Genomic DNA, 25,307 nt, shown 5'->3' with positions numbered 1-25,307 from the left:
GTTCTTTAGAGGCGTCAGTGGAACCGGTGGTTCCCGGAGGCTTCTCTGGAGCCCCAGGGGAGACTTTGTTATTGCAGGATGTGGCCTCTCAGGAGGCAGGTCAGGCTGAAGGGGCTTCTCAGGTTACTGTACTCCCCTCCCTTCCTAGGGTGGTTAGGCCTTCTCCTTCTGTTTCTAAGGCTTCTCCCAGAGGCAGGCCAGGTTTAGCTTCTGTTGGTGTCACTCCTAGTTCTTCAGGATCTGTGCCCAAGAAGCATATGCTTAAAATGGCAGAAGATTTAATTACTTTGATTAGAGGTTCTTTGCCCCCTCCAGATAAGAGGCCTAGGGTGGAACCAGAGTTGGGGAGTTTTGAGCAGCCTTCAGATGTTTCAGAGTCTTGGCTGAAGACTTGCAGGAGTACTCTCCTTATTCTGATTCTGATGCAGATGATTCGACCCCTTCTGCTTCTCCTCCAGAGGATTTTTCTTTTTCAGAGTCTCTTCATTCCATGAGGGAACATTTTAAGTGGGAAGGTCAGGACTTCTCTGATTCCAGGAAAAGGCTTAGGGAGTTTTTGCTTTTACCCCAGCATAGGCCTTTGGCTATACCTCCTGTTCTGGATGTTGTGGAAGATGTGTTTGCGGAGGCTTCACTTAATCCTGATTCTTTGCCTCCTGCTCCTGTTAAACCGGATAGGTATTATAGGGTGCCTGAGGCTCATAAATATCTTTATAAGAGTCCTAGGGCGGACCCAGAAACTGTTAGTCAGGGACCTAAGGGTGTCAAGGCCTCTGTTGTAAAAAATCCGGTTCCTCCAGATAGAGGCCAGAGCTTTGGATAGATGGGGAAAGAAAGTCTATACTTCTTCCACCTTAGCTATGAGGGCTTTGAATTGCCAGTTTCACATGTTGAAATATCAGAACTATCTTCTTTCTCAACTGAAGTCTAAGGTAGATGCTCTGGCGGAAGGCATTGAGTGTAAGGAATTACAGGATTTAGTACATGTCTCTGAACAGGTGGGTAAGCATTCTTTACAATGTGGTTTTGATGCTGTACAGGCCTCGTCTAGGGTGGCTGCCACTGGGTCAGTTCTTCAGGCACGCCTGGCTGAGGGATCAGAATTTATCTGAACATGTTAAGACAAGGATTTTGGATGCTCCTTTACAGTCTGATGTGTTGTTTGGTTCACCTGTTGAGTCAGTCTTGAAGAAAATGGAAGACAAGGCTAAGTCTATGCAGACTGTTAAAGATTTTTTGCAAGTTCAGCCTCCGAAGTTTAGTAGGAATTGGCCTGCTAAGGGGTGGACATACCCTTCTTATGATTCACAGTCTAGGGGTAGATCTAGGCGTGGTAGGGGCAGAGCTCAGAGCTCCTTCAGACCTAGAACAGGGAGTTCTCCTGCACAATCTTCAGGTGAGGGCAGGGGCCAGTCCTTTCGTAAACAGGCCCAATGACCTACCTTTTCAGCTGCCAGATCCTTCTTGCCTGGCAGCACCTTTGGGAGGAAGGTTGGCACTCTTCAGGAAAATTGGAGTTTGATTACCCAAGACAGATGGGTATTGGATATCATACACCAAGGTTACAGGTTTTATTTCCATACCTTGCCTCCTTTCAAAGGCATGCCGGACGTTCCTCCTCAGCAAAGACTAGAGGCTCACAAGCAAATTTCTCTGCTGCTCCAAATAGGGGCCATACAACCGGTCCCTCTGCCAGAAGTGGGCCTAGGATTTTATTCTCGCCTGTTCCTAGTACCAAAGAAGGGGAACACGTGGAGACCAATTTTGGATTTATCTATCCTCAACACTTATCTGGACATTCCCAAGTTCAAAATGTTGACGTTACAACAGCTTTTACCTCTGCTGGGCAAAGATCACTGGATGGTGACTCTGGATCTCAAGGAGGCTTACCTTCATGTTCCTATCAGGCTAAGTTGCAGGAAGTATCTGCGTTTTCGAGCTGGGACTTCTCATTATCAGTTCTCTGCATTGCCCTTTGGCTTATCTACTGCCCAGAGTGTTCACGAAGGTTCTGGCTCCAGTGATAGCTTTCTTCAGGCTAAGAGGAATACAGATTTATCCTTATTTGGACGATTGCCTGATTCTGGCCCAAGGAAAGGACGAACTTCTTCATCATTTGCAATATGTGATAGCAGTGCTAAGATGCCTGGGGTATTCTGTGAACGAAATAAAGTCCAGTCTAGTACCCTCTCAGGACATGTGCTTTCTGGGTGTGAGACTGAATACAGCATCTCAGATGGCCTTTTTGACCCCGGACAAACAAAAGAATCTTTCTCTTTACTTCCGTCAATTGTCTCATCAGTCCAGGCTGACTGCAAGGACAGTCCTTCAAGCCTTGGGGTTCATGGCATCTTGTATTCTGGTGCTTCCCAATGCCAAACTGCATATGAGGAAGCTACAATGGTATCTCAAACATGTATGGACACTCATTCAAATAATACCTTGCATTCAAAAGGAATTTTTGTGGTGGGCTCAGGAATGTCACCTAAACAAGGGACTCTCTGTGACCCGGCCAGAGGCGAGTCAAATTCTAATGACAGATGCCTCAGACAAAGCTTGGGGAGCTCATCTAAATGGAAAGTGGGTACAAGACACGTGGCCTGCCAGACTTCAACATCTACATATCAACTTGAAGGAGATGTTAGCAGTCCAATTTGCATTAATAGCTTTCAAGGATTTACTTCTTCCAGGGCAGGTGTTGATTCTAACAGACAACACAACTGTCATGTGGTACATCAACAAGCAAGGGGGAACACATTCTTATCCTCTATGCAGACGAGCAATGACTTTGTGGGAGACTGCTCTCAGTTTACAGCTAAATCTTCAGGCAAGGTTTCTGCCGGGAGCACAGAACTCCTTAGCAGATGTGTTGAGCAGGCAAATTATGGATCCCCACGAGTGGAAATTGGATCCTCATGTATTTCAGAAATTGACAGTGTTATGGGGAACTCCAGACATAGATCTGTTCACTTCTCCACTAAACTACCAGCTGCCAAAGTTTTGCACAAAAAGGTTTCATCCCACAGCTTGGAAAGTGGATGCTCTTTCATTCAATTGGAACAATCTTCATGTGTATGCCTTTCCACCTCTGCCTCTCCTCCCAAAGGTACTCCTGAAGGTCAGACAGGACAAGCCAAAGATGATTTTAATAGCTCCAGATTGGCCTCGACAGCACTGGTACCCATTACTGAGAAGTCTGGTGCGGAGCCTCCATGGCCTTTGCCTTGATTCCACACCTGCTGTCTCAGGAGAACAGTCATTTACTCAATGTCAAACTTCATTCTCTTCACCTGACAGCCTGGCATATTCTGTTTTAAACCCTGGAGGGTCTCAGCTTCCACAGCAAGTTTTGAATGTTATTTTGGAGGCCAGAAGGCCTAGTACAAGAAAAGTGTATGCAGAGAAATGGAAGAGATTTTTATTTTGGAGTACAGCAAAGGAATTTGATGTTTCTAAGCCTAATTTAAGTGTGGCTCTTCAATATCTTACTGAGTTACTGGACAAAGGTTTGTCCTTCTCTTCTATTAAGGTTCATGCTGCAGCAATTTCTGCTCACTATGACTGTGACCCACCATTGTTTTCTCATCCTTTGTTTAAGCAATTCCTTAGAGGGGCAAAGAATATAAGACCCCCACGGAGAGCTCCTACTCCTGCTTGGGATCTCAATTTTGTGTTGGAGAAACTCACTCTACAACCTTTTGAGCCTGCAGCTACTGCTGAGTTGAAATATTTATCATGGAAGACTGCTTTTTTGTTGGCCATTACCTCTGCGAGAAGGGTTTCTGAATTACAGGCCCTTATGGCAGTTGAGCCTTTCTTAATTTTCCATAAGGATAGGGTATCTTTGCGTACTAATCCTTCCTTTATGCCTAAAGTGGTTTCTAGTGTGCCCAAACTATTCATTTGCCTACTTTTTATGCAAACCCCCAAAATAAAGGGGAAAAGATTTTGCACACTTTGGATATACACAGGCAGTTGCGATATTATTTGAGCAGAACTAAAGGGTTCAGGCAGTCTCAGCAGTTATTTGTTTCTTTTGCCTTGGGTTCTCAGGGCAAGCCTGTGTCAAAACAAACTATTTCTAAGTGGATTGGGTTTTGTATTGCTTTCTGTTATTCCCATCATGGCAAGGAGATTCCAGCTGGGATTAGGCCTCATTCCACTAGGGCTACTGCCACTTCTACAGCTTTTTTAAGGGGGGTGGCAACTAAAGATATTTTGGAGGCAGCTACTTGGAGTTCAGTGCATACTTTCTCTAAGCATTATCACCTTCCACTTTACTCTAAATCGAGGGCTGGTTTTGCCACTGCAATTTTACAGGGCATTTTGGCAGCTCCTACTGCTTTATAGTTTTGCCATCCTCCCTTATCTCTGCTTTGGGATTCTACCCAAGTGTAAGGACTGCAGCAATGTGAGATGAAGAACATAGTACAGTTTTGTACCTACCATAAATGTAGATGTTCAAGATCCACATTGCTGCAGTCAATTTACCTCCCTCCTTCCCCTCTGTAGTTAGAGGCGGTTGTGTGGTTTGGGTTGTACATATTGTGAATATTGTATATATTGTACATATGGTTAGTACAAGGGTGGTTGGTTGGTTTTTGCTGTCTTTTGGTTTTTGACCTTTCTGTTTAGGGTCTTCTGACATCTGGGGCAAGAAAAGACTGAGGATATGATGTCGGTCATGCGCATTTGTACCCTGACGTCCTGATGTCAGTCTTAAGCGCCTTGACCAACGTCAGCCTAATACTTTGATATTCGGGCCGACCGAGGACAGCGGACTACCCAAGTGTAAGGACTGCAGCAATGTGGATCTTCGAACATCTACATTTATGGTAGGTACAAAACTGTACTTTCCTGATGTTCCACCCAGTCAAAAGGAGCAAGCAACATTAGAAATCCAAAAGTTGCTAAGAAAGAGTCATCCAAGAAGTCCCCACAGACCAGGTGTTTCCATATCTGGACAACTGGCTTATAACCACCCCGACCAGGCATCTTCTGCTACAAGCCAGGGGCTACACTGTTCAGCTTTGCTCCTCCCTAGGTATTACCATAAACTATGAAACATCTGCTATAGAACCATGTCAAAATTTTTATAGGAGCGGAAATAAACAAGACTATGCTAGTAGCAAATTTTAACAAAACAGATTGGACGACGTCCGCCATTATGTTAAGACTATTAATCAGGAAGACATGAGCCTCTGCAAAACTAGTTCTCAAAGTACTATAGAAAAATGGCTGCATCAATTGTACTCATTCCCCTAGCCCTTCTGCATATGAGAATACTTCAGTGGTTACATTTCACACAGTGGTCAATCCTGGAACTTACAATGTTGCACAAGATAATAACCAACACTTGCAAGAAGGATCTTCAATGGTGGATTCACTCTCCTCTAGTATTTTAAGGCCGCCAATTCATGTCCCATCAACCCCAGGCCATGGTGATCAATGGTATTACCCAGATAGGGTGGGGGGGGGCATTATCTAGGGAAAACGGCCCAAGGCATCTGGCAGGAACATGGTTCTCACTTGCTCAAAAACATCCTAGAGCTGATGGTGGTGCTTTCAGTGTTGCCAGCATTTCAAGACACACACCCTCTAGAAAAACAGCAGTCCAGTTGGACCACATGCCTGTAATCTGGTACATAAACAGGGAGGAACCATGTCTTATCCCCTTTGTCGAGAAGCTCTGAGGATGTTCTTCATGTTTCACTGTTGCAGTCATTACATTTGGGTAATCTGCTGACAGGTTGCCCTCAGTCGGCCTGAATTCCAAAGTCTTGGGTCCTGCGTCGGTTGCTGTCTTCTCTTCCATGACGTCAGGTCGTCGGGGGTATAAAACATGCAGCCGATGCCATTTTCTTTAATCTTTCTTGCTGTGCGGTGCCCGAAGCAGAAGCATTTCGCAAGTGCCGGTCAGCCGACTACTGAAATTTTCGCGTTTGAGTTTCAGAACCAAAATCTTCAATAAAGCTAAGTACCCCGTTGGGGAAACTTTTTTCTTGCTTTTTACCGATGTCAGAAAAAGTTAATAATTGTATTACTTGTGGGAAGCAAATACCTCATAACGATTTCCATTTATACTGTATTCCTTGCCTAGGCCCTGACCATAACCTGCCTGGCTGTCTGTTTTTGTGCTAGATTTAACCAACGCACTATTAAGCGTCTGTATATTTTTGCATCTAAATATTTTCGCCACAGATTTAACTACCCAGAGATGTCGTCTGATAGCAATCCGACTACCGGAGTACATAAAAAACACAAAGAAAAAGACAGAGAAAGGCAGTAGAGATCCAAAAGCGACGAAGCTTCTCCTAAGCTAGTCGCTGATTCGCTGGTACTCAGGTGCTTTTGCAGCCCCTGATACCTGCTACCTTTGAGTGGCAGGCCTGTACCGACACCCATGTGGAGTCGGGCATGCTGCAAGATACTCAAGGTATTGGACCGACAGATGCATCTCCTTCAGATCGGTCTGGAGCTGCTGAGAAGGCACTGGCTTCTGAGGGTGTATTCAGACCTCAACAGTTTTACATCAAACCGAAAGCTGCAAAACCAAAGACAAAGACACCTTCTAAAACTGAAAAACTGACGTCTAAGCCACTTGCACAGGCCTCTATGCCTAAAAAAATAGATGATCAAAATGGCTGAAGACCCTATTACCTTGATCAGGGGTACCCGTGCCCCTCCAGATAAGAGGCCTAGGCAAGACACTAACTATGAATCTTCAGATCAGGTTTCTATTTCTTCTGATTCCTCTTCTGATCAGGAATTATCTTTACCTCCCTATGAGGATTCTGATGCTGAGGAATCTATTCCATCTGCATCTCCTCCTGAGGATTATTCATTTGGAGAAACCTTTCATACTTTGAGGGAGCATTTTCACTGGTAGAGTCAAGACTTCTCAGAATCAAAAAAGAGGCTCAGGGATTTCTTCCTTCTCCCTCAGCACAAGCCTTTAGCCATTCCCCCTGTGTTGGACATTGTGGATGATGTTTTTTCAGAGTCAAGCCTGACCCCTGACTCTACCTCCGGCTCCCAGTAAGCCTGGCAGGTATTACAGGGTCCCTGACTCATAATTTTTTATTTAGAAACCCTGCTGCTTATCCTGAAACTATTTTGCAGGGCCCTAAGGGAGTTAAGGTCTCAACAGCAAAAAACCCTACCCCCTCAGACAGAGATTCCAGGGCGCTGGACAGATGGGGGAAAAAAGGTTTATACATCTGCAACCTTGGCAATCAGGGCCTTAAACTGTCAATTTCATATGCTTAAGTACCAACAACATGTTATGGGATTGCTGAAACAAAGTTATGTTGATTTCAGAATGTGCAGAAAATAAGGAATTGCAGGAATTATTGCATGTAGCTGAACAAGTTGGAAAGCATACTTTGCAATGTGGTTTTGATTCTTTAGAGGCCTCCTGCAGGGCCGCAGTTACTGGATCTGTGATTAGGAGACATGCCTGGTTAAAGGAAAAAAATTTGCCTGATCATGTTAAAGCTGAATTACTAGATGCACCTTTACAGCATGATTCTCTGTTTGGTATTAAGGGCAGAAGAGGTTTTGAAGAAAATGGAAGACAAAGCTAAGTCTATGCAAACTGTTTAAGATTTTTTACAAGTGCAGCTACCTAGATTCAGTAGACACTGGCCTACAAAAAATTGGTCCTTTCCTGTGTCACAGAGCTCAAAGGGACAAATACAGACTCCCTAATGGTTCCAGGTACCAAGCTCAAGACTCCTACTGGTCAAAGCAATGGGGCGCATCCACCTCCAAATCTGGAGGAGATAAAGCGCAAACCTACAGAAATCAATCCCAATGACTTCCCTCTGCCTACACCAAGCACTTAGCTTTTGGCAGCACCCATACGGGGAAAATTAGCACTTTTTGCTCAAAATTGACAGTTAATAACCCAGGACAAGTGGGTACTGAACATCATATCACAGGGATACAGATTCCATTTCCACACTCTGCTAATGACAAATGGTTGGCCAGACCTGCCAAAAAAACCAATGGGCAGAGGCACAGAAACTGGTCACGTCCCTCATGGATATGGGGGCCATTCAGATAGTACCAGAACAGGAAAAAGGACAAGGTTTTTACTCGACTGTTCTTGGTACCCAGAAAGGGCAAGGCCTGCTGGCCAATACTGGATTTATCGATTTTGAACACATACCTGGACATTCCAAAATTCAAAATGCTCACTTTGCAACAGCTTCTGCCCATGCTGGGCAAGAATGCTTGTCTGGTGACTTTAGACTTAAAAGAGGCATACCTGCATGTCCCAGTAAGACAGTCGTGCAGAAGATACCTCAGATTCAAGGCTGGCTTAATGCATTACCAATTCTCTGCACTGCCCTTTGGCTTATCTACTGCGCCCCGGGTCTTTAGAAAGTGCCTGGTACCAGTAATTGCATTTTGCAGACAAAGTAGTATTCAGATATATCCTTACTTGGACGACTGTCTCATTCAAGCAGAGAACAAGGACACTCTTCTACGACACCTGGTGTTTGTGAAAAGGCTTCTAGCATGCCTAGAGTACACAATAAACGAAGTCACAACTGGTACCCTCTCAAAAGATAACATTCCTGGGTGCAAGCTTGCATACAACTGCCCAGATGGCTTACCTCATGCCAGACAAAGGCAACTGACTCCTTGCTTCAAACTTGATTGCAACAAAGACCCAGTCTTCTGCAAGACAAATTCTGCAGGCTTTGAGCTTCATGGCATCCTGCATCCTACTAATTCCACATGCAGGACTGCATATGAGGAAACTTCAATGGTACCTAAAAAGTTTATGGAGTCAGCATTTACACAGTCTGGAGACAATGATACCTCTCATCCCCTGCCTGCAACAGGAGTTTCTATGGTGGGCAAAGGCCTGTCACCAAAACATGGGACGGCCTTTCACTCTACCCCCTGCCAGCCAAACCTTAACAGAATCATCAGATTATGCCTGGGGGGCCCACATGTCAGGAAGATGCACTCAGGGCATATGGGCACCAAATCAAATGCATCTACATATCAACCAGAAAGGGATGCTAGCCATTCAAAATGCCCTAACAGCATTCAAGGACTTCATCTAGGACAACGGACAACACCACAGTCATGTGGTATATAAGCAAGCAAGGGGGCACACATTCATACCCCCTTTGCAGATTAGTCATGGCACTGTGGGACACAGCTTTGACCTTCCAGATAAATCTTCAAGCTCAATTCCTGCCAGGAGAACAGAACACTCCAGCAGATGATTTAAGCAGAAACCTTATGGATCCTCACGAGTGAAAACTAAATTCACAAGTATTCAGCATGATAACAGAGAAATGGGGGAGCCCAGACATAGATCTATTCGCCTCTCCTCAAAATTATCAGCTGAAAAGATTTTGCACAAGGACTTATCACAGACGAGCATGGAAAGTGGACGCACTATCTTTCAGTTGGAAAAACCTGTCAGTTTACGCCTTTCCTCCTCTGCCTCTTCTACCCAAGGTCCTCCTAAAAGTCAGATAAGAGAAGCCAAAAATATTAATTGCTCAGGACTGGCCACGCCAATACTGGTACCCAGTTCTAAGGAACTTGTCTCAATACCCAGCTTGGACCTTGCCTCAAAGACCACAACTACTGTCCCAGAAAAACAGTCAGATCCTGCACAATCAACTACAAACTCTGAACCTTGCAGCATGGCTAATCAGGTAATCATACTGACGACACCTCTCAGTAAAGCTGTGATGGATGTCATTTTGGAAGTCAGAAGGCCTAGTACTAGAAAATCTTATGCTGACAAATGGAAGAGATTTTGTGCTTGGAATCAAGCACAAGGAACTGATATAGCAGAACCACATATTCCTCAGATATTGTAATACTTAACTGAGATGCTTGACAAAGGCCCATCTTTCTCATCAAAATCCATGCCTCTACCATTTCGGCTCATTACAATACAGAGCCACCAATCTTTTTTCATCCCTTACTAAAGCAGTATCTTAGAGGAGCCAAAAACCTAAGGCCTCCTAGAAGATCAGCATTACCTGCATGGGACCTCAATTATGTGTTGGAAAAGCTCACCCTGCCTCCATTTGAACCAGCCACTACCGCTGATATAAAGTTCTTATCATGGAAGACAGCCCTGCTACTAGCAATTACTTCAGCAAGAAGGGTTTCGGAGCTACAGGCCCTAAAGGCTGTAGAGCCTTTTATCATATTTTATGCAGACAGGGTGTCTCTGAGGACAAATCCTACTTTTATGCCTAAGGTGATTTCCAGTGTGGCTCTTAACGAAACAATCCCATCTGCCAACCTTTTATCCAAATCCGCGGAACAAAGGGGAGAGAATTCTGCATTCCTTGAACGTACACAGACAGCTAAGATTCTACTTGAGCGGGACAAAAGCTCTTAAAAAAATGAGCAATTGCTAGTGTCATATGCTGCAGGATCAAAAGGAAGGGCTATCTCAAAGCAGACTATTTCAAAGTGGATAAGCCACTGCATCTGTTTTTGCTACTCACACCATGGTAAAGCTGTGCCCAAGGGCATTAGGTCTCATTCCACCAGAGCTGCAGCTACTTCAGCAGCCTTTCTCAGAGGAGTACCAACCAAAGACAATTCTAGAGGCTGCTACTTGGAGTTCTGTTCACACCTTTACAAAGCATTACCATTTGCCTCTCTACTCTTAAGTACAGGGCAGGCTTTGCCACTGCCGTGCTGCAGGGCCTTATAGCCGCACCTAATGCTGTTTAGCTCCAGCCTCCCAACCATAGCTTTGGGATTCTACCCAAATGTAATGACTGCAACAGTGAAACACGAAGAACATAGTACAGTTGTGTACACTTACCATAAATGTAGATGTTGTATTCACTGTTGCAGTCCAGGTTACCCTCCCGCTATCCCCCTGTCATTCTGCAGTTTATCTGTCCTTCTCTATCTTCTAAAACCTATATGGTGTATTTGCTTGTAGATGAAGGTAAAGTTTATATTGATGCATGTTTATAGATATATGTGCATATGTGTGTGTATACGTGATGGAAGAGAAGACAGCAACTGACACATGACCTAAGACTTTGGAATTCAGGCCGACTGAGGGCAACCTGCCAGCAGATTACCCATATGTAATGACTGCAATAAGTGAATACACTCTAGCATCTACATTTATTGTAAGTGTACACAACTGTACTGTCTGGCAGTGGGCAACGGCTTGCAACCGCTTTCTGATAGCAACGCACATCCGGGAAAATCCAAAGTGATTGCAGACAAATTGAGCAGGTCCATTCTTTAGCCACACGAGTGGTCCCTCAGTCAGAAAGTTATGGAAGAGATTTTCCTGGAAATGGAGCCAGCCTTGCTGCAATCTCTCTGCATTTCCCAGCAATGCTAAATGCAGCAACTTTTTTTACCTCATCCCTCCCACGGGGGAGTCGTCAAGGGATGCAGTTGTTCACAAATGGCCTCCGGTACTACTTTATGCTTTTCCTACTGTTCTGCTAATTTCCACGTTTTTGCAGAAAGCCAGTTTGTTGGAGATAATAATCCTAATAGCTCCCTATTGGCCTTGTCAGTTCTGGTTCCCCTTTCTACAGTCCCATCTTTGGGATGAACAATGGATTCTGGACTCTGTTCCAGACCTGACCCACCCATCAGGAATGGTTCACCCCAATCTGGAAAACCTCTAACAGCTTAGCTGCTCCACTTCCTTTTCCTGTCCAGTAAAACACATCTTATCTTCTCATAAAAAAATCCACACGAATATTGTACAGGAGTAAATGGCAGAGATTTGTTACATGGGCTAACAGTAATCACAAAGACCTGTTTTCTGTAACCATACATTCTAGTCTAGAATTTTTGGCAAGACCCTTCAATGAGGTAGATGCTGTAGCCACTACTAGAGTTCAGTTGTCAGCGATTTCTAATTTCCATGTAGGAGAAAATGTTTCTGGAATAATGTCAAAAGAAACGAGAACAGCATGTAGGTAAACCAGGCAAGATACAAAATGCAAAACCAGTAGTAAAAAAATCCAAAACCTGGCAATGTTGAGGGAAAATGGAGTATTTTATTCCAAACAGGAAAAAAATCGCAAAGCTTTTGGGATCAACCCTTCATCGGTGTGTAAAAAAAAAAAAAAAAAAAGAAATCAAATGCCTTCATTTAAATAATAATTTCAAGCCATAAGACTAATCGCATGGCAGTTATATTAAGCTCTTCAGTTTAAAGACATATATACAGATAAAGTGTTACTGAAAGTCATTATAGCCGTAAAATAAGTAAAACCTTTAAGACCCATCCACATAAGATGTTATTTCAAAGTTAACTGTCTCCTTTTTAAGATGGGTTTAATGCTTACTGCTGTATTTAAACCTGGAAAATCAGATTCTAAAAAATGTGATCCATGCGTTTTCACATACTTCTAAGTCCCCCCACTTTTTTCTTCTGTCTGATGTCAGTCACTATAAAGTTAAATGTATGTGTACTTCCTTTCTCTCTCATATGCTTACCCAAAGCATTAGTTGCTACCTCTACGTATTTCAGATTTGTGTTCAGTAATTCTGTCCTTCAACCTTCTTGTGCATTTCCCTATGTAGAATGCTTGACGCACATTACAGTATGCCATATACACGACAGTGATATTACAAGTTGCAAAACACTTGAAAATATATTTCCTAGTGTTAGGATGTATAAATTCACAACTTGTATTTATATAATCACAACATATGCAACTATAACAAGAAAATATACAGTTTTCTACTTGTATTCAGCTTTTATTATTTTTAAAGTCCTTCTGGCATAATCTTTTTTTTAAATTTGGACAGGTACGTATGAGAACATGGGGGCCTCTCCAACTGTTCTGATTATCTCAGGCATATTTTTGAAAATACCTCAGTTGTTTCTAATAATGTTCTTAACACCCTCTGATCTACGATTATAGGTTCATAGGTAAGTACTAGGCTATCTGCCCAAGGGCATTTATAAGCCTAGTCAGAATGTGTTGGCTTTCGCCACCCCCTTAGATCAGTTCCCTGTGCCCCTGTCCAGCAAAGCCACTACAGTGATCCCCAGGGTAAATTTTCTGTTTCCCATCTACCCGTCAAGGTTTCTCTTGAAGAATGTTAGTGAGGGGCTCTGCCTGATATATATTGGAATCCTGTTCCAAAGCATGGGGAGTCTCTGGGACATGAATCTATCCCTCCAGCATGTCCTATTTATCGTTGTGGTGAGGTTTATATCTCTCTAGAGCGTTTGGCCCTCTGGGATTTGTTTTTTTTTAGGTGGAGCATGTCCATCAATTCTGGGTTGGACATGGCCTTGTATGTCAGGCAGAGATCACCCCTGAGTAAGCGGTATGCAACCGAGTACAGCTGGAGTTTCTTGACTCTGGCTGCATAGGGCATCTGTTTGAGGCCAGTAATCCTCTTGGTGAGGTACTTCTGTGGTATTTCCAGCTGTTGCAGGTGTCTTGTAAGGTACATCCCAAATGGAGCGTTGTACTCTATGATGGGTCTAATGAGTAGAGAGGCACAATAACCTCTTTTGTTCTAGATGCGAACCCTTTCGTGATTAGGTTGTGTTATATGTCGTGACAAAGCATATATTATTTTTAATAGAATTATGACCAGAATTAACATGGCTAGTATTACTAGAAAAGTGGGGTCTCGCATTGCCTGTTCTTTCTATAATAACTTAATCTGTTGTATATCTTAACAATGAGCTGTTATAACCACAGCATTTAAAATCTGTTTTCATTCTGTCCAGTTGAAATTTAAAGCTGACCTCATCCGTGTTTAGTTGACTGGCTCCTATTACCTATTAATGTTCTCCACTGCATTTTCAGCCAAACTACGATCCTTTTCATTCAACCAAGTTCACTATCTTTGTATCACTTGCCGTCAGTGATGCTCTTGGAGTCTCTCTTGCTGCTTCTTCCAGCAGCCTTTGCCCTGGAAACTGAAACTCTCATACGAGCAGGGAAAATTTCTTGGTGCCCCGGCTGAATTTCCCCGTATTCAGTACAAGTAACACCTCGGGTCTCCCTGAAAAGAGGACTCCTGTCTAGTGGGTCAACAATGAGTAAATAAGTATGTTTCTGATTCTACAATGTCTAGCATGTTGTCTGCACTTTGATTTATGTGTACAAGCTTTGTAGAGTTTTCCACATTTCAAATATTGCAAAACCACAGCATAGGTCACAACTAGTTGTCCTGTCAATCACTGGCAACAGTTGAGTCTGTCGTAATCCGTTCTATATAAAAACTCTACAAGCACTAGTCCTGGACTTCATTTTTCGTACAGATGAGTCATTGGCTTTACCTTTAGTGTTCTCTCCAAGAACGTCTTTGCAGTTTGATTGTGGTTATTAATTTATTTTTCACTTTATATTTGAATACATTTTTTAGCTAGATGGTTTCTGTCATTGGGCATTTGTTTACTTTGGAAAAGTTCAGCCATTTATCTTATTGTCTTTGCCTCATTTTTGAGTTTAACAGTTTACGTGTGTTTTTTTTTTTGTGCATTTATCCACACTAAGTGCACTCATTCTTTCCGGCTTGTTCTCGAGTCGTTCATTTGGAATCCAGAGAGGTGCAAGTTTCTGTGCAATAGTGTTTTTTTTTTTCTTTGTTCACCATGCCACCCTTTGGGCTTTAATGTGTTGTACTGTGATGTAAGTAGTATTTGTGAGTTGTCCACAGAGGAATGTACATTTTTTTTTTATTTGAATGGACCTAATTTTATAACCTTCAGTCAGACCATGCTGATCTTTGTGTTTCACTGTTGCAGTCATTACATTTGGGTAATCTGCTGGCAGGTTGCCCACAGTCAGCCTGAATGACAAAGGTTTGGGTCCTGCGTCAGTTGCTGTCTCCTCTTCCATGACGTCAGGTCATCAGGGGTATAAAACATGCAGCCGATGCCATTTTAATAGTCTTTCTTGCCACGCAGTGCCCGAAGCAGAAGCAGTTGGCAAGTGCTGGTCAGCAGACTCCTGAAATTTTTCTGTTCGAGTTTCAGAACAGAAGTCTTCAAACTAAAGCTAAGTACCCCGTTGTGGAAACTTTTTCTTGCTCTTTACCGATGTCAGTAAAAGTTAATAATTGTATTACTTGTGGGAAGCAAATACCTCATAAGGATTTTAATTTGTACTGTATTCCTTGCCTAGGCCCTGACCACAACGTGCCTGGCTGTCGGTTTTTTGCTAAATTTCACCAACACATTATTAAGCTTCGGTATATTTTTGCTTCTAAATACTTTGGTTCAAGACTTAACTATCCTGAAATGTCATCTGTTAGCAATCAGACTACCAGAATTCACAAAAAATGTAAAGAAAAAGACCGAGACAGACCGTCTAGGTCCAAAACCGACGACGAAGCTTCTCCTAAGCCAGCCGCCGGTTTGCCGGTACTCAGTGAAGCGCTTTCGCAGCCCCTGATACCCGCTACTTTTGAGTCGCAGGCCTCTACCGAGACGCATTCGGAGTCCGGTATGCCGCGAGATTCTTCAAGTATTGAACCCGCGGATGTCTCTCTCTGACACATGAGCCACGTGCTCAGGCCCCTATGCCTAAAAAACAAATGATCAAAATGGCCGAGGATTTAATTACCTTGATTAGTGGTTCCCAACCTCCTCCTGCTAAGAGGCCTGGGCAAGGCACTGACTATGTATCTTCAGATCAGGTTTCCGTTTCTTCTGATTCCGCTTCTGATCAGGAATTTTCTATCCCCCCCCCTTATGAGGACTCTGATGAAGAAGAATCCATCCCTTCTGCTTCTTCTCCTGAGGATTTTTCTTTTGGAGAGACTTTGCATACCTTAAGGGAACATTTTCATTGGGAGAGTCAGGATTTTTCAGAATCCAAAAAGAGGTTTAGGGATTTCCTTCTTCCTCAGCATAGGCCTTTGGCTATACCTCCTGTTTTAGACATTGTTGACGTTTTCTTAGAATCCAGCATTGCTCCTGATTCCCTGCCTCCGGCTCCTAGTAAACCAGACAGATATTACAGGGTTCCTGACTCTGTTTCTTTCCAAAAATCCTACTGCTGATCCTGAAACTTTTTCTCAGGGTCCCAAGGGTAAGGCTTCTACTTCTAAAAATCCTACCCCTTCTGATAGAGACTCCAGGGCGATGGATAGATGGGGTAAGAAGGTTTATACGTCTGCAACCCTGACAATCGGGGCCTTAAACTGTCAATTTCATATGCTTAAATATCAACAGCATGTCATGGACTTACTGAAACAAAAAATTATGTTGATTTCTGATTGTGTGGAAAATAGTTACAAGATTTATTGCATTCAGCTGAACAAGTTGGAAAGCATACTTTTGCAATGTGGTTTTGATTCCTTGGAGGCCTCTTGCAGAGCTGCTGTAACTGGATCTGTGATAAGAAGGCATGCTTGGCTCAAGGATCAAAATCTGCCTGATCATGTTAAAGCTAAATTGTTGGTTGCTCCTTTACAGCAGGAATGTCTGTTTGGTAATAAAGCAGAAGAAGTTTTGAAAAAGATGGAAGACAAAGCTAAATCTATGCAAACTGTAAAAGATTTCTTGCACATGCAGCCACCCAGGTTCAGTAGACACTGCAACAACAAAAAGCTAGCAAGTACGGCTGATGCAAGGCAACCAAACTAGTGTGCATCAAAATAAAGTGACAGCACCCAAGATGAGCTGAAATGAATAAATTTATTATAGAAACAAGTGAACTAGACCCGTTTCAGCATATAGCTTTCTTCAGTAGTATAAAAGGCAGGAGTCAGTAATTTATATACAAGTTTCAATAAAGAATATGACATCATTTCCTGTCTTAGGAAAAAATTAAATTGTTACCATAAATCCATACAAAATAATTGTTAACAAAAGATGAAGTATAAAGATGATAATCCCAGCACACACCAGTGAATGTGAATCAGGAATACAGATAGGATACTGTGCACACTTAATAATTTGACATAAAAAAATAGGTCGCGCTTTCTACGAAGTAAATCTGTCTTCTTCAGAACATCAGATCATGCTTTCAATCCAAAATCGAAACCACAGATTAATGCTGTAGACTCTGTTCAGATATTGCAACAAGACTAATTATGTTTCCATGATTCCATGCTATGATGTTCTGAAGAAGACAGATTGTATCCTGTATTCCTGGCGTTCATTCACCTTTGGTGTGTTTGCAAAAGATGAAGTATAATTAATCAGAACCTAATTGATGATGGTGTCTAATAGCACAAAAGCTGAAAATGAAGTGCAAATAAATATGATTAATAGAATAGAAAGCTTACAATTTATCATTTAGTCCTGGGGAAAAAAGGCCCCCCCAATTTAATAATCCATTTTCTTTCCTTGTTATTGAGTATGTCGTGCCAACCTGTTTGGAATGACCGATTTGCCAATAATATGATCAATAATAATAAATGAGAATTTGGCTGTAGGATGGTTAATAGTATGTCTGTACAAAGCATTTGTAATGCGTGCATTTGTAATATCCCCTAAATGTTCCGACACTCTAATCCTGAACTGTCTGGAAGTCTGACCCACATAGAAGGCTTGGCAAGTACATGTAGCTAGGTAGACAACCCAGTCCGTGCTACAGTTGCCAAATTCATATATGTTGTATAATTGTCCAGTGTTCCTACTGGTGAATGTTTTAGTTTTAAACATATAGTTACAGAAGCTGCAATGCCCACATGGATATGATCCTATTACTTTGTCCCCCGTTAAAGTTTGTTGATGAGTAACTTCCCTAAATTTTGTTTTCTTAAAGTAAGAAAAATGTGATCCCAATGTCTTTCCCTTTTTGTATGAAAATGAACATCTGTTGCCCAAAATGTCATCCAAGTCATTGAGATTTTAATATATTCCAATGCTTGTTAACTATCTCTGAGAGTTGAGCGGCGTTTCTCCCATATGTGGTAACAAATCTCAAGATGTCCTGTTGATTTTTGCTGGAATGCTGTTGATGTTGCAGTAGACTGTCACTTGACTGGTTTTGTGTCCAACGCATAGCTGAACTGACGTTGTTTTTAGTGTACCCCCTTGCCAAAAATCTGTTGGCCAAGTCCTCATGGTGCTGCGATAATTTTGGTTGGGAGGAGCATATCTGTTTGAGGTGTAAAAATTGAGATTTTGGAATATTAATAGTATGTCTTGGATGAAGACTGTTGGCATGTAGCAGAGAGTTATACTGAGGGAGTTTGCGGTATACAGATGATTTAAGGGTGTTGTCTTCCTGACGATGTAAAGACATCTAAAAAATGCATCTCATTCAGATAATTCACAGTAAATTCCACTCCCCAAATATTACTGTTGAGATGTTCCACAAACCCATGTAGATGTTCACTACCTCCTTTCCAAATAAGCCAACAGTCATCCAAATATCTTCTCCAAATGTTGATATCTGAAATGTATAGATTATGAAGCTCATCATAAATATGTTCCTCCACATACCCCATAAAAAGGTCTGCATAAATGGGTGCAAAAGAAGCACCCATTGCTGTACCCTGTGTTTGCCAATAGCAGTCCTGTTTAAAATAAAAAAACATTTTTGGACAAAACATGTTCAGCCATACAGATGAGCAATGTATTGGTACCAGAAGGGTAAATGTCAGCTTTGTTCAACCAGTATTCAAGTGCAGTTAGTCCAGCCCAGTGTGGAATATTCGTATATAATGATTTGACATGAAGAGTGCACATTAACCAGTGTGGTTCTAACTGGGAGTCCGATACTATTTGTAAAAATTCCGTAGTATCCTTGAGTCTTGCTCTAACTAGTTGTAGCAATGGTTTAAGTTTCTCAGTAAGGAATGCTGACAAGGATTCCATGAGTGATCCTATCCCTGAAACTATAGGTCTACCTGGTGGTTTGTCAATAGATTTGTGTATTTTGGGTAACAAGTACAAATATTGTTTGGCAGGATCCGAAACGGTCAGATGAGATAGTGTTGGCCGTGATAATCCCTTGATCAACCGCCTCTTGTAGAAATTGATCTATTTCTTTTTTAAAGTTAGAAGTAGGGTCAGTGGGCGTTCTCATGTAGTGATGAGGGTTAGACAACTGTCTATTTCCCTCCTCCCAATAATAATCGGAATCCATGACAACCACAGCACCGCCCTTGTCAGCTGGAAGTATGACAATGTTTGTATTATATTTGAGGCAAGTTAGGGCTGCTTGTTCTGTTGAAGATAAGTTGTGTCTTGTAGTATTCTCTGACCCCATATAAAAATGTAGATCCTTAATCACGGCTTGTTGAAACACCGCCACATTTTTATCCATCAGTGGATGGAAAGTAGATCTGTGAAATTTGAATTCAGAAGATCTTTGAGATATGGTTTGCGGATCTTGTTGCCTGAAATATAATTTAAGGTTAATTTTTCTGCAAAATGCTATGGTATGAGATACAAAAGAACTTTCGTCAACAAAAAAGCCAGGGATGAATCCAAGTCCTTTATTAAGTAGTGTTTACTCATCAGATGTTAAAACATGTTGAGATATGTTATGTATATTGGTAAAACCATTGTCTATTTCGTTATGGAGAGAAAGAGATCTTCTAAGCTTTGTACCCTTGTGTTTGCGCCCCCCTCTGTGCTGTTTGTTCCTAAAGGGTCAGTGGATGTGCGCCCTCTTTTGGGATCAGGTGAGATGCATTTAATTGTAGATTCTGTGTCCATGGTAGATGATTCCTCACCCGAAGTAATAAAGGATGAGACCCCTTTTTTGAGTATTGATCTGGGTCTTTTTCTACGGGCAGAGGAGAATTTCTTAGTGCCCTCAGCAAATCTCACACCCCTATAGGACTTAAGCTGTCTACCTTTGTCATAATCCTCCCTATCACGAGAGAATTTGTGTAATTTTTTGGTCTTGAGATTATTTTCAAGAGAAACAAGTTCTTTGGACAATTTGCTCAGATTGTCCCTGAAACTGGCCTGTTCCTCAAATTTTTTCAAATCGTTGCATATTTTCTCAACATCTCCAATGTTAGTTTGGAGTGTACGATCGTAGAAGGAAGCCAGTATATTGACAAATGACATTGAAGCCTCCTGTTGGGCTTGTTGCCAATCTTTTAGTAAAATGTCATCCGGTGTACTAACTAATGGTTGTACCTTTGACCTAAGGCCTCTAGGAGAAATTTGTTGGTTCTGATGAGCTTTAAATAATTTAGAATGCCATATATTTGTCCGTAGGGTTTTAACTTTTTTACCCAACTGGCTAAATAATAAATTGCAACAGTCAACTGGATCCGAATACTGACATTCAGTAAGGCCAGTCTGTGCTGTTTTAATACCAAACACTTGGATGTCATCCTTGTCTGCACATAAGCCAGACAAAATTTTGTGTAGATCCATGACAATAAGTTGCTGAAAATTAATGCAGTCCAACCTGAGAGCTAAAACTTACTAATTAGAGGGACAGAGAAATAACAGGGACAGTGCTGAGCAAAAACACCAAAATAAGTCAATTTATAGTTCAAGTTTGAGTCCAAGGTAAGGGAGAAGCCGAGGTCTCTGGCAAAGTAACCTTAGTCACAGATCAGTCAGCAGTAAATCTGGTGTAAGAATAAACCGTAAAAATGCATGAGGGATACTAATAAACCACCCTAATACCACTAGACAGATGTTGCTTACTGAATGCAATATTGATTGAAAGAGGGTAAAATTCCCAAGATGGATACCCAATGGGTAACACTAGCTGTCTGTGTTAATAATTTGAAATATATATCAAAGCAGTAAATCACAGTCTTGGATGCTTGTAAAACTAGCACTTCATGCTCAAAATTGGCATCTAATTACCCAGGGCAAGTAGGTCTTAAATATAGTATCCCAGGGATACAGATTTCATTTCCACACCTTGCCAATTCCAAACGTATGGTCAGACCTGCCTCCAAATCATTGGGCAGAGGCCCAGAAACAAGTCATGTCCCTCATGGATATGGGGGCTATTCAACCTGTACTAGAAAAGGAAAACGGACAAGGTTTTTATTCAAGGCTTTTCCTGGTACCCAGAAAAGACAAATAATGGCGTCCAATTCTGGACTTATCCATTCTAAATACTTTCCTGGACATTCCAAAATTCAAGATGCTGATTCTACAACAGCTACTGCCAATGCTAGGCAAGAATGCCTGGTTGGTAACTCTAGACTTAAAAGAGGCTTACCTGCATATCCCAATCAGGGAATCTTGCAGAAGATGCCTCTGCTTCAAAGCAGGCTGTTTGCTTTACCAGTTTTCTGCACTGCCCTTTGGCTTATCTACTGCACCCAGGGTCTTCATAAAATGCCTGCCACCAGTGATTGCATTTTGCAGACAAACATTCAAATTTATCCTTATCTGGACAATTGTCTAATTCAGGCAGAGGACAAGGACACTCTTCTACAACATCTGGCATTTGTAAAAAGGCTTCTAAAATGCCTAGGGTACACCATAAACAAAAATAAATCACAACTGGTACCCTCTCAAATAATTACATTCCTGGGTGCAAGCTTGAATACAACTGCCCAGATGGCTTACCTCACGCCAGACAAACAAAATCAGTTGAAAACATACTTCAAACAAGTGGCCACAAAAACCCAGCTATCTGCAAGACAAATTCTGCAGGCTTTGGGGTTCATGGCATCCTGCATTCTACTAATTCCACATGCAAGACTGCATATGAGGAAACTTCAGTGGTACCTAAAAAGCTTATGGAGTCAACATTGTCACAGCCTGGAAACACTGATTCCTCTCATTCCTTGCCTGCAACAGGAGTTCCTTTGGTGGGCAGAGGCCTGTCACCAGAACAAGAACAAGGGACTGTCATTCATTCTACCCCCTGCCACCCAAACCCTGACTACAGATGCATCAGACTATGCTTGGGGGGCCCATCTGGCAGGGAGATGCATTCAGGGCGAATGGAGCCCAAATCAAATGCACCTGCATATCAACCAGAAAGAAATGCTAGCTGTACAGAATGCTCTGACAGCTTTCAAGGACTTCCTTTGTCCAGGACAACTACTGATAAAGATGGACAACACCACAGTTATGTGGTACATAAACAAGCAGGGGGGTACACACTCCTACCCTCTTTGCAGACTAGCCATGGCCTTGTGGAACACAACCTTGACTTGCCAAATACATCTACTAGCTCAATTCCTGCCAAGAAAGCAAAATACTGTGGAAGATGACCTAAGCAGAAATCTTATGGACCCACACGAATGGAAACTGGATCCACAAATCTTCAGCATGTTGCCATGAAAATGGGGGAGCCCATACCTAGATCTTTTTTGCCTCTCCCCAAAGCTACCAGTTAGACAAATTCTGTACATGAAGTCATCACACAGAAGCTTGGAAAGTAGATGCTCTACCCTTCAGCTGGAAAAACCTATCCATCTATGCCTTTCCCCCTCTGCCTCTGCTCTCCAAGGTTTTACTAAAAGTCAGACAGGAAAAAACAAAAACAAAAATGATTCTGATTGCTCCGGACTGGTCTTGCCAACACTGGTACCCGCTGCTAAGGAATATGTCACACCTTCCTCCGTGGTACTTGCCTCAGACACCTCATCTATTGTCTCAGCAGGGCCATCAAATTCTGCACACTCTGCTCCAATCTCTGAATCTTGCAGCATGGCTAATCAACTAATTTCACCAGTCACGTCTCTCAGTAAACCTGTGATGGATGTCATTTTGGAGGCTAGAAGGCCTAGTACTAGAAAATCTTATGCTGACAAATGGAAGAGATTCTGTGCCTGGAACCAAGCACAAGGAGTAAACACAGCAATGCCCAATATTCCTCAGATTTTGCAATATTTAATGGAGATGCTTCACAAGGGCCTATCTTTTTCTTCTATAAAAATCCATGCCTCTGCCATCTCGGCTCATTACAACACAGAAAATCCTCTCTTTTCTCATCCCCTGCTAAAGCAGCATCTCAGAGGGGCCAAAAATTTGAGACCTCCCAGGAGAGCTCCGACTCTTGCATGGGACCTCAATTTTGTGCTGGAAAAACTCCCCCTACCTCCTTTTTGAACCAGCTGCTACTGCAGACATAAAATGTCTTTCTTGGAAGACCGCCTTTCTTTTAGCAGTCACTTCAGCTAGAAGGATTTCAGAACTACAGGCTCTCATGGCAGTGGAACCTTTCATTGTCTTTTATCTGGGCAGCGTGGCCCCTTGGGACCAATCCTTCTTTTATGCCTAAGGTGGTATCCAGTGTAGCTCTTAAACAGACCATTCATCTGCCAACCTTTTTCCCAAATCCGCAGAACAAGGGGGAGCGGATTCTGCATTCATTGGACGTACACGGACAACTAAGATTCTACTTAAACAGGACAAAATCAAAATGGATAAGCCATTGTATTCGTTTCTGCTACATGCACCATGGTAAACCTGTCCCCCAAGGGGATCAGATCCCATTCCACCAGGGCTGCATCTACTTCTGCAGCTTTTCTCAGAGGGGTTCCTACCAGAGACATTCTAGAAGCTGCTACTTGGAGCTCAGTTTATACATTCACAAAACATTACCATTTACCTCTCTTTTCTAAATCCAGGGCAGGCTTTGCCACTGCTGACCTGCAAGGCCTTATAGCTGCTCCTAATGCTGTATAATTCCATCCTCCCATCCATAGCTTTGGGATTCTACCCAAATGTAATGACTGCAACAGTAAAACATTAAACATAGTACAGTTGTGTACACTCAACATAAATGTAGATGTTAGAGTGTATTCACTGTTGCAGTCCGGGTTACCCCCCCGCCAGCCCCCTTTCTTCTCTATTATTATACCTCTTCTTTCCTTCACTATGCTCAAAAGTCTTTGTGGTGCATTTGCTTTTAGTTGAAGGTAAATTTTTGTGTTCTAAAATACATGCATATAAATACATATTTTTGCTCCCCATTTGGGGGGCACCTGACATCTGGTGCAAGAAAAAAACGATTGAAATGGCGTCTGCTGCATGTTTTATACCCCTGACGTCATGGAAGAGGAGACAGCAACCAATGCAGGATCCAAGACTTTGTTTTTCAGGCTGACTGAGGGCAACCTGCCAGCAGATTACCCAAATGTAATGACTGCAGCAGTGAATACACTCTAACATCTACATTTATGGTAAGTGTACACAACTGTACTTTTTGTGCATTTTAGCTTGATCTTTGGACATACACGAAAAGTGTAACAATACACTAATGTGTTTCACACTTAATTATGCTTTTATAGGTATACTCCTGATATTAAAGCTGCAAGTGGTTTGAAACGAAACAAAGATCATGATTTATGATGTGTTTAAGGTTTTAGTTTCCTTATACTCACACCCCCCCCCCCCCAGAATGATGTCCGGTTCTATATTGGCATTTATTCACATCCACCATCAAAGTATTATGGATAATCACAAACGCCATGCATCCTTATAGGAATAGCTACTTAAATTATTAGTAAAATCATAAATTGTTAATTTTCAGTGCTGGGTGTTGCAGCAAAATTGCCAAGTGTTTTTGCATCAAACACTGTAAAAAGAAAATTGACACTGGATGTATTAATGAGATTATTCCCAACACAGAGAGTTTGCGTTTGCTATGGAAAGAGTACACTTAAAATGAATAAGTCCATATTTCTGATTCCTGCCCCCACTGGGAGATGCTTACTTAGAAAAGTTTCTTCACTGGCCTACCCTGAGGTGGAGGAGTTGGATTTAATCTCTCGGACTGGTGCCTTAAGCACCTAGCCTAACTAATTTAAACCTAGCATTGGACACAGCATGGTTAACTTTTGTGATGCTGGTGTTGTGGTTCCCTGCTTCTTCACTTTTAAAAACATGGTCCCTTCCATTTCTTTGACGTCCAATGTTGTAAAGCCTTTTTGCTCTAAATCTTCTGTCATTTTCTGTCTTGTCTCTGATAACTACAGTGAACGCTTTCTGTATGCCTGCCACACCTACAGTCTCATGTTTGTAGTACAGTGTTCTGGACTTGTGTGTGAACAAGTAGGCTGTTGACCCAGGTTTCTTTTTAGAACTCCAGTATATTTCACTTAACCACAGTAGCATAATAACATGCCTGTTTAAGTGATGTAGTGCAATTGCTGAATAGCTAGTAGCAGTCAGTACTTTATTTTAAAAAGGCTTGATGTTCTTCGTGTTTGTGTTGCAGTCATTACATTTGAGTAATCTGCTGGCAAGTTGTCCTGAGTCAGCCTGATTAACAAAGTCTTGGGTCCTGCGTCGGTTGCTGTCCCTCCTTCCATGACGTCAGGGGTATAAAACATGCAGCCAAAGCCATTACATCAGTCTTTCTTGCCATGCGGTGCCCAAAGCAGAAGCAGTTCGCAAGTGCCGGTCGGCCGACTCCTGAAATTTTCGTTTTTGAGTTTCAGAACCGAAG

General features: G+C 42.2%; 1 protein-coding gene across 1 annotated transcript in view; it reads left to right on the top strand.

Annotated features, from left to right (window-relative positions):
• LOC122792717 (ankyrin repeat and LEM domain-containing protein 2-like) overlaps positions 1–25,307 on the top strand; it is a 227,586-nt gene that overhangs the window by 95,717 nt on the left and 106,562 nt on the right. The window lies entirely within an intron of this gene.

The sequence above is a fragment of the Protopterus annectens genome, chromosome 2.part0 (genome assembly GCF_019279795.1).
Source record: "Protopterus annectens isolate FY-2018-M chromosome 2.part0, PAN1.0, whole genome shotgun sequence".
In the NCBI taxonomy this organism is placed as follows: Eukaryota; Metazoa; Chordata; order Ceratodontiformes; family Protopteridae; genus Protopterus; species Protopterus annectens.
This window is presented reverse-complemented; position numbering and strand designations above follow the sequence as displayed.